General features: G+C 45.7%; 1 long non-coding RNA gene across 2 annotated transcripts; it reads right to left on the reverse strand.

Annotated features, from left to right (window-relative positions):
- Positions 1-8,011: 8,011 nt before the first annotated feature.
- On the reverse strand, positions 8,012-10,750 carry LOC148111950 (uncharacterized). 2 transcript variants are annotated; one of them, XR_015729988.1, is made up of 6 exons: positions 10,627-10,750; positions 10,095-10,211; positions 9,619-9,676; positions 9,314-9,392; positions 8,952-9,184; positions 8,012-8,750 (listed from the first exon to the last, which is right to left on the reverse strand). It is a non-coding gene; the product is annotated as an uncharacterized LOC148111950 (long non-coding RNA). The 2 variants fall into 2 exon arrangements; XR_015729989.1 differs by lacking the exon at positions 9,314-9,392 and having other exon boundaries at positions 8,952-9,060.
- Between the last annotated feature and the right edge of the window lie 1,622 nt (positions 10,751-12,372).

Genomic DNA, 12,372 nt, shown 5'->3' on the forward strand with positions numbered 1-12,372 from the left:
GTATAAATATTTATTTATTTATTTATTTATTTATTTATTTATTTATTTATTTATTTATTTATTTATTATATTTCTATACCGCCTTTCTCCTGTAGGACTCAAGGCGGTGTACAGTCAAGAAAAATATAGACACACAAACATCATAAAATTGCTAATTAAAATTATTACTTAGTTTGGTCAATTAAATAAAACCCAGAATTAGATAACATTTAAAAAAAAAAATCATTCACATGTTCATATGTTTAGCCCCGCCTGTTGGAACATCAGGGTCTTGAGGGCACGGCGGAAAGCACGGAGATCAGGGATATTCCGTATCTCCGGGGGCAGTTCATTCCAAAGGGTTGGAGCCCCCACAGAGAAGGCCCTCCCCCTGGGAGTCGCCAGTCGACATAATTTGACTGACGGTACCCTGAGTAGTCCCTCCCTGTGAGACGAACTGGTCGGTGGGAGGCTATTGGTGGCAAAAGACGGTCTCGTAGGTACCCAGGTCCTAAGCCATGGAGCGCTTTAAAGGTGATAACTAACAATATGAGTGCATCCTTCTATCTGTAAATATTTCCTCCCACTATTTTATGGAGCAAAATTCCTCCAATGGACGCTAAATAAATCACAACTGCAGTGAACCTGGATTATTGGTTTTTTGGCTCCTGTGTTTGATTCCACACAAACTGGTGTCAGGAGTGGGAGTCACAATCTTCCATCTGCCACCAGGGACAACTGATGGGGCAGCCCTACAGGATGAGTGTTGTAAGATTGAGCCCATATCCCTTCCCACTGCCACATAAAAGCCACCATAGGAGCTTCTGTCAGACCACAGTCTGTGTCCAAGAGTCTCTTGTGGCTCGAAAGGTTTGTGGGGTGTTTGTGGTCCCTTCCAACCCAATTCTCAGCCGCCCTGGCCCTGCTGTGAGCTCAGCCGAGCGATGTCTGGAGGTGTCCAGGAACCGAGGGGGAATTTGGCTTGGGGGGGAGGGGTCAGAGTGACCTTTCCATGTGGAAGAATGGAGGCTGACCTGGAGGCTCTGTCAAACTCCCCTTTTCCTGTTGTCTGAATGGAGGAATTCAGCTGATCCCAGGCAGGGAGGGAAGTGGATGATGGGGCTCAGTCGGACTCTGAGTGGGGAAGGAATCTTTCCCAAAGAAACAGAGAAACCTGCTTTGTCCCAGGACTGGGAGGGGGTCCGATGCCCCCACTGGTGCCCCCAAAGGCTGCAAAAAAAGGGAGTGAGTGAAATTGGAAGGGATGATTAAAAAAAAAACTCTTCCTTCTTGTGAGAAGAGAAATTCCTGTATCTGCACAAGGCTAGGACAGAATCCATGCAAACAGAAGCAGGAAAGCCGGTTTAATATTTGTTAGATTTTTCCCCAGTGTTTTATTATTTTTTCAAATAACTAAAGGAGGTGAACATCTCCAACTCTTCTTCCTCTTCCTCTTTTCCTCACAACAATCACCCTGTGAGGTGGGCTTGTCTGAAAGAGAGTGTCTGTCCCGAGGTCAGCAAACAGGCTTTCAGGGCTAAGGCAGGACTTGAACTCAGGATCTTCTGCTTCCTAGCCTGATGCCTTAATCATTGTCAATGTTAAGGCAGGGCGGATTTTGGGCAAAGGCCCTGCTGGTCACCACAGCAGGACCCCAAGTTCTCCCCACCCTCCGGGTCTTTCTGGGGTAGAGCAGCTCCATCCGAGAGCAAAGGAGAGAAACTCCTGGACACAGAGAGCCCCTCCCCCCATCACAGCCCCTCCCTCTTGCCAGGGTTCAGCTAAGACTCACTGCCTGTAGGGGGCAGCATAGAGTCTGGCCCTGAAGTCCTAGCTGGGCCCTGGGAATTGAAATCGGGGCCTCCTGGTGATTGGCTCAAAGCCCCCAGCTGCCTTTGACGCCTAAGGCGGGACTAGAACTCAGAGTCACTTACTGATTGGTTCAAAGTCATTAAAGGCCCACCTTTTCTTGATAGCTTGCAAGATAGGTTGGCCACTGCCTTCTCCTCAACCTACCCCTGGCAATTCCTGGTGGTCTCCCAGCCCTGCTTAAGCTTGTCCAAATCAGCCTGCTGCTGCATCCTACAGCTAGTCCTCCACTTACGACCAGAATTGGGATCAGAAATGGCATTGCTAAGCTAGGCGGTTGTTAAGTGAGTTGTGCTGAATTTTACCATGTTTATTGCCACCGTTGTTAAGTGAATCACTGGGGTTGTTGAGTGAATCCTGCAGTCATGACACAAACACCGTTTCGCCCACTGATTTTCCTGGTCATAAATCCATGTTGATTGCCAGGCACCCAAATAGTGACCTTGTGTCCAAGGGGATGCTGCACCAGTCGTAAGTGCGAGGACCCATCATAGATGGCTTTTTTGCAATGGCGGTGGGACTTGGAACTGTCGCCAAATGAATGGATATAAATCGAGGACTCCCTGTAGGATACTTGGTTAGGGACTGAACCGGTGGTGAAATGTAAAATTTGTTACTACCAGTTCTGTGGGCGTGGCTTGGTGGGGGGGTAATGTGACTGGGTGGGCGTGGCCAACTTTTCTTTTAACTTTTAACAGCATTTTTCAGGTTGTAGAAAAAATGCTTTTAAAAGTAAAAAAAAAAAGCCTTTGATGATCGCACAGCTGAGCTGGGCTTGTGGGGGGAGGGGGTGGCACAGGGATTTTTGCTACTGGATCAGGAGATCCGGTCAGAACCGAGAGCATTTCACCCCTGCCTTGGGGGGAGGGGAAACAGGGTCAGGGCCCAGGTGCGAATTAAGTGAGCTCAGAGTTGGCTTCCCTTGGTCCGTGCCTACCTGAAGCTCCTAATCAACACCTGGATTTCTTCTGAAGCTCCGCTCGAGGCTCACGATTTAATTAGGGCATCGGTCGGAACCCTGACAGCCTCCCTGAGCCCCATCGTCCACTTCCCAGCTAGCATGAATTACCTTGGCTAAACCAGGTGAAAAAGCCAAGGAAGCCGGCACTTTTCAGACTCCTTGCCGGCCTTTGCCAGACAAACTAATTCAAATCAAATCACAAAATGCACAAAACCAGCCTCTAAATTCCAAAACGCTGCAGAAGAAACTGCCTCCAAATCCCCGTCCTGACCGAACCGAGAATCGAAGGCTGTGGTGGCTTCCGCCTCCATTCAAGCTTCTTTTTGAGCTGCTGGCTTCCCTCTTCCTTCTTCCTCGGATCCTCCCAGCTGAGGACCCAGCGGATCCCTTCCCTGAGATTGGCAAGATCCTGCGCAGAATCCCAAGGATTCCCCCTCCTTTGATCTAGAAATTAGAAATCCTTCTGGGTTAAATACCAGGCAGGTAGGAGTTCATATAGAGGATCTTCCTTAGTTTCCCCTAATGAATATAGTACAGGTAAGCCCTCGACTGACAGGAATTCATTTAGTGACCATTCAAAGTTACAAGGGCGTCACTGAAAAAAGGTGACTTATGACCATTTTTTACTCTTTCGACCTTTCTAGCATCCCATGATCGCTTGATCAAAATTCAGACACTTGGCAAATGGTTCGGACTTATGACCGTCGCTGTGTCCCAAGGTCACGGGATCCCCTTTTGCAACCTTTCCACAAGCAAAATCAAGGGGGAAGACAGATTCACTTAACAACCGTGATACAAACTTAACAACTGTGGTAATTCACTTAACGACTGCATTGATTCACTTAACGACTGTGGTGAGAAAGGTCATAAAATGGGACAAAATTCACTCAACAAACATCTCCCCTAACAACATAAATTTGAGGTTCAATTGTGGTCGTAAGTCAAGGACTACCTGTAACTCCTTTTTCATGCAATGTCCTGGTGTCTGATCTTTGTCTCATCCCAGCTATGAACTCAGCCTAAAGTCTCCTCTGATATCCACCGTTTCCCTCGTCTCCTGATAACCCCATTCCTTCCTTCACCCTCCGTTGTGGCTGACATAGTCAATGGGGAGGGGGGGGATCTGGCAGCCCCTCTTAGTTCCTCAAACTGATCTCTCCCCCCCCCCCCCACGGATGCTTTCCTCCCAAGGTCCTCCTGGCTGGAGGGGCAGAGAGGAGCCAAGGGCTGGCTTTTCCAGGGGGGTCTGTGGATGGGAGCCTCCCCGGTGCTTCCTAAACCCCTTGAGAAGCTCCTGTTCAATGTAGGCTTCCTGGCCATGAAAAAGAGCATGGAGTGAGTTAGTTCAAGGCCAGTTTGACCTTCCTTTGAAGGACTCTTGGAATCTTATGCTGCACAAAAGGTCAGTTTATATCAGGAAGGGAAGTTGGGTTCTGCCAGCTGTAGGTTTCTGATTCGGCCATTACTAAGTGAATTACAGGGTGGTTTTTTTATGCTTCAGATGATAATGAGTCTCTTTAGAGCCAGACTTTTACTGTTTTTACTACTTTTATTCGTTTTTCAACACTGCACAGTTGCCCTGCCTGGTTGATGCTCTCAGGACAAACTGTATAAAATATATACCATCCTCATTCTGATACTGTTAAGTCTGCTGTTCTCTATAAGCTTAACACAGATCACAAGATTTCTACTGTCCATCATACGAGTCAAATGGACAGAAACAGAAGCAATCTGGGTGCCAGGTGCTAAATTCTGTGCAGCCTCCATCCCCCCGCCTGCTGTAAAGTAAGACATCCCCCCAACATAAGACTTAATATCCATTTTTTTATACTTAAAATGGTCATGAGGGCACAGAACCGGTTGTTAAATTATTTGAATCTCACACCTGCTGGATTTTGTTGAACTCTTTTCCATTGATGGGTGGGGCCATGCAGGCTATAAAAGCTTGAGTGGATCAGAGAGACAGAGAGATGGATCCAAATGAGCTGCTGTGACCATCCCTTGACAGACCCCAGAACGTCCTTGGAGACCCCTGGAAAGTGACCTTGTTTGTCCTTGGGGTCTATGCATTGGTTGGCCTCTGCGTTTTCTTCCACCAGTGCAGGTAAGTTGCTCCTGATCAGGGGAGTGGCATCTCCACAACCTGGGGAGCCTTAAGGCAATGAAAGCCCCTCAAAATCTTGGTGGGACTAACAGGAGAAAGGATAGAATCCCTCAGGGCTGGAAGGAACCTCAGAGGTCTTCTAGTCCAACCCCCTAATGGTTTTCTGATCTTTTCTAGAAAACCTCCAGTAATGGAGCCCCCATTAAGAATAAGCCTTATTATCATTGCTAAAGAAACAATTTACCAGTCAGTGATATTTTATTCTTTTTTTCTTCTCCAATCCCCAGAAAAAGGTGTCTGCAAGTGTCACTAGAGCAACGAAGTGAAGATGTGGAGGCCGCCATCATCATGGTGAAGCCCTACATACCGGAACCCATCAACCCCAACATCATCATCATTGATGAACGAAGAAGGATGTCAGACGTTCTACCTTGCTCGACAATGTGATGGTTGGTAAGTGTTTGAACTTATTTGGTTGTCAGTTTTTCTTTATTTTTCTATTTGAAAGATATTGTTATTATTGTTGTTGTTATTTAATTCTTAATGCCTTTTGTTGTTTTGCATTTCTTGCTTTGGAGTTTTGGGTGGGGGTGGTTGGACTATGGAAGCCAACAGGAAAGAAAACTAGGAGCCTTTGATCTTAATTTGGTTGCTCAGTTTTGTTTTGTTTCTTGCTTACTGTTTCATTATTATTAAAATATTCAGTCTGTGCTTCTTTTGCCCCAGGACAAACAGCGGCCACGGCTGAGATGCCATCCATCCCATTGTTGACCAAGGCTGAACGTCTGGCATCGTCTTTCATCAATGATGGTGATGTGGGAATTGATGGATTCCGGTATGGAGGTTCCACAGTGATTGAAGCCGCCTCCTCATCTTCAGCTGGTGCTTCTGGTGACACTTGCAACCCCTTCAACGCAGAGGCCAAACCAAGCATGGACCCCAAAGAGGAACAAGGTCACTTTCCAGGGTCTCCAAGGAACTTTGGTGCTTTCTCTCTGGATGGCCGCAGCAGTTCTGTATGTAAATATGTATTATACATGCAATATATATAACTATGTAATATACCTTTTCTTCTGTTAGTGTATTTGAGGCTGCAATAAATTAATTTTAAATTCAAGATTGCTCTCTAAATATTTCTTCTTTCAGATCTTCTTTCTTTCAGATTTATTTTGGTCTGATTTTTATTTATTTATTTATTTATTTTGGTGTCTCAGAAACCTCAGAAACGTCTCAGCATTTTAATGGGGTCTGTAGACTTTCTACCTTGCACGACAATGTGATGGTTGGTAAGCGTTTGAACTAATTTGGTTATCAGGTTTTTCCCATTATGATGATATTATTGTTATTTAATTCTTGGATGGATTCCATTCAAGAGGCGGAAAACCCCAGGTGACTGCAGTCAGTGGACAACTTGGAGGCGGGAAGAAGTGAGTGGACCAAGGACTTGTCCACAAGAAGAGTCCTAGCTGCAGGGAGAGGATTTGGGGTCTCTTGAGGTCACCTGGTTGCGCTGCATTTCCTGCTTTGGGTTTTTGGGTGGGGATGGCTGGCCTTGGAAGCTAAAAAGAAAGAAGAGTGGGAGCCTGGTAATTTTAAATAGTAATTAGGTTGCTAAGTTTTATTTGTTTATTGCTTCTTGCTTATTTATTATTTTATTATTAAAATATTAAATTGGTGCTTTTTTTGCCCCATGATGAATAACTGCCATCAGTGAAATCCCAAAACAATTGGAGCCCCATTTGGACACCCATGGCATTGACAACCTCACCATCGGTCAATTGCCAAAGGCCACTTTCCTTGGAAGAGCTGACATCCAATCTGGCTGACGGTGTGAAGAACCACAATCCCCCCGTGAGGCAGGACCTTGACGTGGTTGTGGGGCTTGTGTGCTCAGAGGAAGATGAGGGCTACACCTGAGGTTCAACCATACTGGACAGGACTCATGAGAGGAACTGGACAAAGAATGCCTCTCCCATAAACAATAGGGAAAAACACACATGACAGAAACCCAGGTGGGCTCTCCAGTTGCCCAGGTCAGGAAGGACCGTGCCAGGGGTTCAAATTCCTGGACATCTGGTGGAAAATGACCTGCAGGACTCAGGACTGCTGGCTGAGCATCCAGGGGTGGCAGCTGCTGAACCACTGGAAGGAAAGTGCTTTTCCGACTCTCCCCAAGATGGCAGCCAGACTCAGCAGGGGTTTTTTCCCTTACTCCTGGTTTCCTCACCTGAACTGGTTCTTTTCTTCCCTTTTTTTCTTTTTTATGCACTTTTTAATCTAGTTTTATTTAGCTTTGGGGGCTTGTTTGTCATTTTCCCCCCCCCATTTTTTGGAGGTTTTGAATGAAATAAAAAATTGATTTTTAAAAAAGAAATGATATGAGAAAAAGTACAAATGAAATCTTAATGAAAGATTCACATTGTAGCTGCCATTTGTTTGTTCTTATATAATAATAAATTTATTTACGGTCACAGACCAAAATGCAAGCATAGCTACAGAAAAACATAGGGAAAAGAACATCACGAACAGCCGGCCACCGGAAGCCCCGGCTGAGAGGGACCACAGCGCTCTCCTCTAATGGTTACGGCTCTTAGAAAAATTTTTGAGACTTGAGAGGTAGTGTATGAGGAGCCATCCCCTAGACAATACAAGGCCAAATCACTATCATTGGGCCCACAGAAATCTGTCTCTAAGAGAGACATCAAATTAGTCCTGGCTACGTTGTACATGGGGCAGTGTAAAAGGACATGCTCCACAGTCTCAACCTCCGCTCTACCAGAACTTGTTAAGTTCTCCTGCTAAAAATTATATATTTTTCTACTGGATTTTACTTATGCACTCTATTAGAAAATCATAGATATTGTTCTAAAAACTGGGTGGTATTTTTAAAACAACATCAAAGTAGCTTTGTCTAAGAGTCGATATAAATGTTGCATCCTGAAAAAATCCTATTTCTTCAACTGTCCCGTCTGTATTAATGACAATATAGAAGAATAGATGGAGAAGATGCTCCACAGGGAATAATCAGATAAGGGGGGAGGGGAGCCCCCAGGTGCATAATTGGCAGAGAAAGAACCTCAGAAAGGACCCTCCCTCACTTTTCAGGCTTTCAAAAGCTTTGGTGGGAGATTTGTACTTTCAGACATGCAAGATTCTCTTATGTGCCCTTCCAATAAAGTAGAGTTACATCATGTTTCCCATCTGATGTACCTGGGAGAAGATGGGGGGGGCTTGATACCTATTGTGCCAGGTGAGTCTGGCCAGAGCCGGATCTGGGAGGTCAGATGTGGCTGCTGCAGACTTTTGAGGTCCTTCTGCTTCTTTTTTCTCATATTCTGAAGCACGCTTTCTCAGTTGGCTTTCTCAGTTGGTTGTAGTGGTTTTTCTCCACATGGTAACTGTGGTCCATCTCAGCCAGTTCATGCTGCAGACTCTGGAGCTGCTTCTTAACCTCTGGCAGAAGGTTCCTCACCTCTTTGAGGTCTTTCTCAGAGTCAGGCTTCCCTTGGTTGAGATGGACACTTGGCTAGTGACCTCATGCAGTTCTTTGTGGAGTTCTTCAATGTATTTCACCAAAGATTTCTTCTCTAGCTCTAACTGATGGCATGGTCTTCTGCAGGTTTTCTGCAGGTCTTCCTTTGTGGTCTTAAGTTGATCCACTTTCTCCTGGAGACAGCTGTGCTGTTCTTTCATCCATTGATTTTCTTTCTGGAATTTCTGGGACTGAAAGTCAAAGGAGTCTCTCAGTTCATCAACCTGGAGGTTGGGACCATCAGTGGTTGCTGAGAGATCGCCCAAGGATATTGACCGTATGACCATTTCTTCCTTGTTGCTGATCTGTTTGAAAAATGGAGACACAGTCACATCCTCTCTCCATTCAGGGCCAATTTTGCTAATTTATTTATTTATTTATTATTTAAATTTATATCCCGCCCTTCTCCCCGAAGGGACTCAGGGCGGTGAACAGCCAAGGATTAAAATGACATACAATAAAAAAGTTTAAAAGAAATTAAAAATAAATTAAATTAAATGGCTAACCTGCCTTCTCCATTCTGGCTTTTTCCTAAAGTTTTGGAGTCCATCATCTTCTGCTAGAATGAGATGCAGGAGGAGTGAAGAACCAATGAACAATCTGCAGAGGGGTCTCCTGGCAAAGGAACCTTAAGATATAATCTACCCAGATCAGTTCTCAGCTACAAAGCACCAGGTTCAAAATATCATATTTGAGGGCACATCAAGTGAAAACCAGCTCTCTGGAGACGTTCCTAATGCTGGGAAAGGTGGAAGGGAAGAGAAGGAGGGGACAATTTGGGGTAAGGTTAATGGATTTGATTACTGTATGGATGGGTGAACTTTAGGGAGACCTGAAAATCCAGACTGGGGACAAGTCATCCATCTACCTCTTTGGCCACTCAGAGTCCACACAGTTTCCATGCTGTCAATCAATGCAGATGAAGCTCCCTGGAGAAGTCGGTAATGCTGACATGGGTGAAGGAAAGAAAAGAAGGGAAGGATCACTAGTAAGCAGCTTTAGTGGGGATGTGAGAAGGTTGGGAGACCCGAAGGACCAGGTTGGGGCAGATCTACGTGGAGAAAATCATCTATGGGCTGCTAGGAATCAACATTCAACTTGATGACATAGAATTAATCCATCGATCAGTCAATCAATCAGTCAATCAATCAGGCAGGCAGGCAGTTGACTTACAAGGTCCCTTTCAGCTGTAGGCTTCTATTGACTGCTTCCTTTTCATTGTCACCTTAACCTACAAATAGGGAACAGATGAGGGTTAATGCAATCAAATGACAATAGCCTACATCAGTCATTAAATTACACGACAACAACTTTGTGTAAAAACCTTTAACGGATAGATGGTCTTCAACTCCCAGAATTCTGCATGCTGGCTGGCTGGAGAATTGTGGGAGTTGAAGTCTCCCCCATACCTTAAAGGGGCCTAGTTCAAGAAACACCAATAGAATCCCTCAATACTGATCTCTCTTCAAACTCTCCTGACTTCCCATTTGATTCCGAGTCCAACTCAAGGCATGTCGTTGCTCAAAACCCTCCAAAGGAGTCGATATCGGCTCTCCATCAATTTGGACGTATTTGTATTGCTATGATTTCTGATAACAGGAAAAGGTGATGACCATTGGAATTAAGACAGATCCCCCCCAAGTACTTACGAGTCCCATCTCAGCCACGAAAGCCAGGTGGGTGACCTGCAACCAGTCTCTCTCTCAGCCTTCACAAGGTTGTTTTTGTGGGGATGAAGGAATCTTAGATGGGTTCACTGCCTTGAGCTATTTAGAGAAATAATAAAGGTGGTATAAAAACCTAAGTAATAAAAAATGAAAATAAATGAATACTTCAGTTGCCAGGCCAAGTGTGTTTGGGAAATAACTACTATCTGGCCAAGGGAATCACAGTTTAGGTTAATTTCCCCAAATCATTAAACAGGTCAACCTCTAGCTTTGGGGTCACAATCTCCATCCAACTGGGACAGTCTGGAGCCAATTTTTGGGCCTTAAGCCTTGCAGATTTTTTCTAGCGCACTTCACCACCAGCCAGCCAGCCAGCCCCAGCCCCTTTCTGGAGACAAGGACCTTCGAGATGGTGGATGAGGAGTTTGATGACAGGTATGGAGGCTGCAGACACGGCAGGTATCAACACGTTTGTCATGTTTGGTTGAACCCCATTTCACTCATCTCCCCCCACCTTTAATTCTGCCTTAAAGGGGAGGGTCTCTCCCTCCTGAGGAGCCCAGGCGAGGGAGGCCCTGCGATGCCCCCAGTGCTGCCATCCAATCCAGCCACTTTCCAGGGATGCTGAGCAGAGCCTCCATGATGTGGTCCAGACTCTCCAAGGATGCTGGAGGTTGCCATGGTGAGCTCCAGCCAATGAGCTCAGGAGGAGCCTCTGACATCACAAGCCAAGGCTCTGATTGGCCTGGACCTGAGATTTGAAAAATGACCACCAAATGGCTGCCTTCACCTGGGGGGCGGGGCTTATCCATGGATGAGCCAATCCAGAAGGGGCTTTGAATTCCCTTCAGCCACAGCGGCTCCTTCTGAGGGGGGAACCGTTGGTCGCCTGGAGAGGTCAGGGAGCCCCAGATTCTGCCCCTTCTCTGGGGATGGAGCCCAGATTGAAATGTCGCCCCTTGGATCTGGAATGAAAGCTCCAGAGAGTCCAGGTTTTCCTCTCCAGGCCCAGATGATGAAGGGGAGCTGAGAGGGAAACACCACAAAAGATTAAATATTATTCATATCCAAAAGGCCTTGTGAAAATGTACCTAAAGGAACACAGGGGTCTTTGCCAGCTTTAGGTGTCCTCCTCACTGCCTGCAGAGGCCAAGTATGGCTTAAAAGGCCAGGGTATAGACTGCCCCCTATAGGCAGTGAGAGGGACCGCTAAATCATGGAAGGACACGGTGGAGGAAGGACCCTGAGTGCTGACTGGAATTCTGGGAGTTGAAGTCCACACCTCTTCAGGTTGCTAAGGCTGAGAAAGATGCTCTAGTAAACCCTTCACTGGGCAGTTGGAGGGATGACCTCTGAGGTCTCTTTCGACTCCATTTGTCCATTATTCTAACTCCTCCCCTCTTTACAGAGGGCAAAAGAATCCTCTCCAAAAAGGGACTTGGGCGACAAAATGGAGGATGCGGGGTCTTTTCCAGCTTTAGCTGTTCCTCTCGCTGCCTGCGGAGGCCAGGTGTGGCTTAAAGGCCAGAGTATAGACTGCCCCCTACAGGCAGTGAGAGGGACAGCTAAAGCGCAGCCTCCTCCATTTTGTGGCGGGAACCTCTAGTAGAAAGAGGGAAAGGAGGAAACTGGATGTAGCTAGAATTCTCTTTGTGGCTTTTTTCATCCCTTTTCAAACTCTGTTCTGTGTGTGGAACTTAATCTCTTCTTTTGGCTCCTTGAATAAAGTCCACCTTGGTTGAAGCCCCGGAGTTTCCTCAGGGCCTCCCTGTCTCCCCCTCAGGCTGGCTGAGCCCCTGAGTCCCAAGGCCAGAGCTTCTCCCCTCAGATCCCCTCCTGGCTCCCCAGAATTAGAATATTATGAATTACCCCCATTGAAGCAAATAGCGCTGCTGTTTTCAGATGCACAAAAGGCGTTTGACAACGTGAATTATGGCAATTTATGATAAAACAGTTGAAAATGATGGATTTTGGAGACAGATTCATAAATAGGATCCAAACTATATAGAGAGAGACCAAACGGCAAAGGTGAAATGACAAAGAAAATAGAAATCAGAAAAGGACAAGACAAAGATCCCCTTTATCTCCGTTATTATTTATATTGACATTAGAGGTTTTAAATAGAAAAGTGAGACAGGAAAAGGAAATAAAAGGAATGAGAATCAAAAAAGAAGAATACAAACTACAAGCATTTGCAGATGATTTGGTGTTTATCATGCAAGCTCCAATAGAGACAAAACTATTAGACCAAATAGAAGAA

This window comes from Pantherophis guttatus, chromosome 15 (assembly GCF_059756535.1).
Source record: "Pantherophis guttatus breed Tessera chromosome 15, ASM5975653v1, whole genome shotgun sequence".
In the NCBI taxonomy this organism is placed as follows: domain Eukaryota; kingdom Metazoa; phylum Chordata; class Lepidosauria; order Squamata; family Colubridae; genus Pantherophis; species Pantherophis guttatus.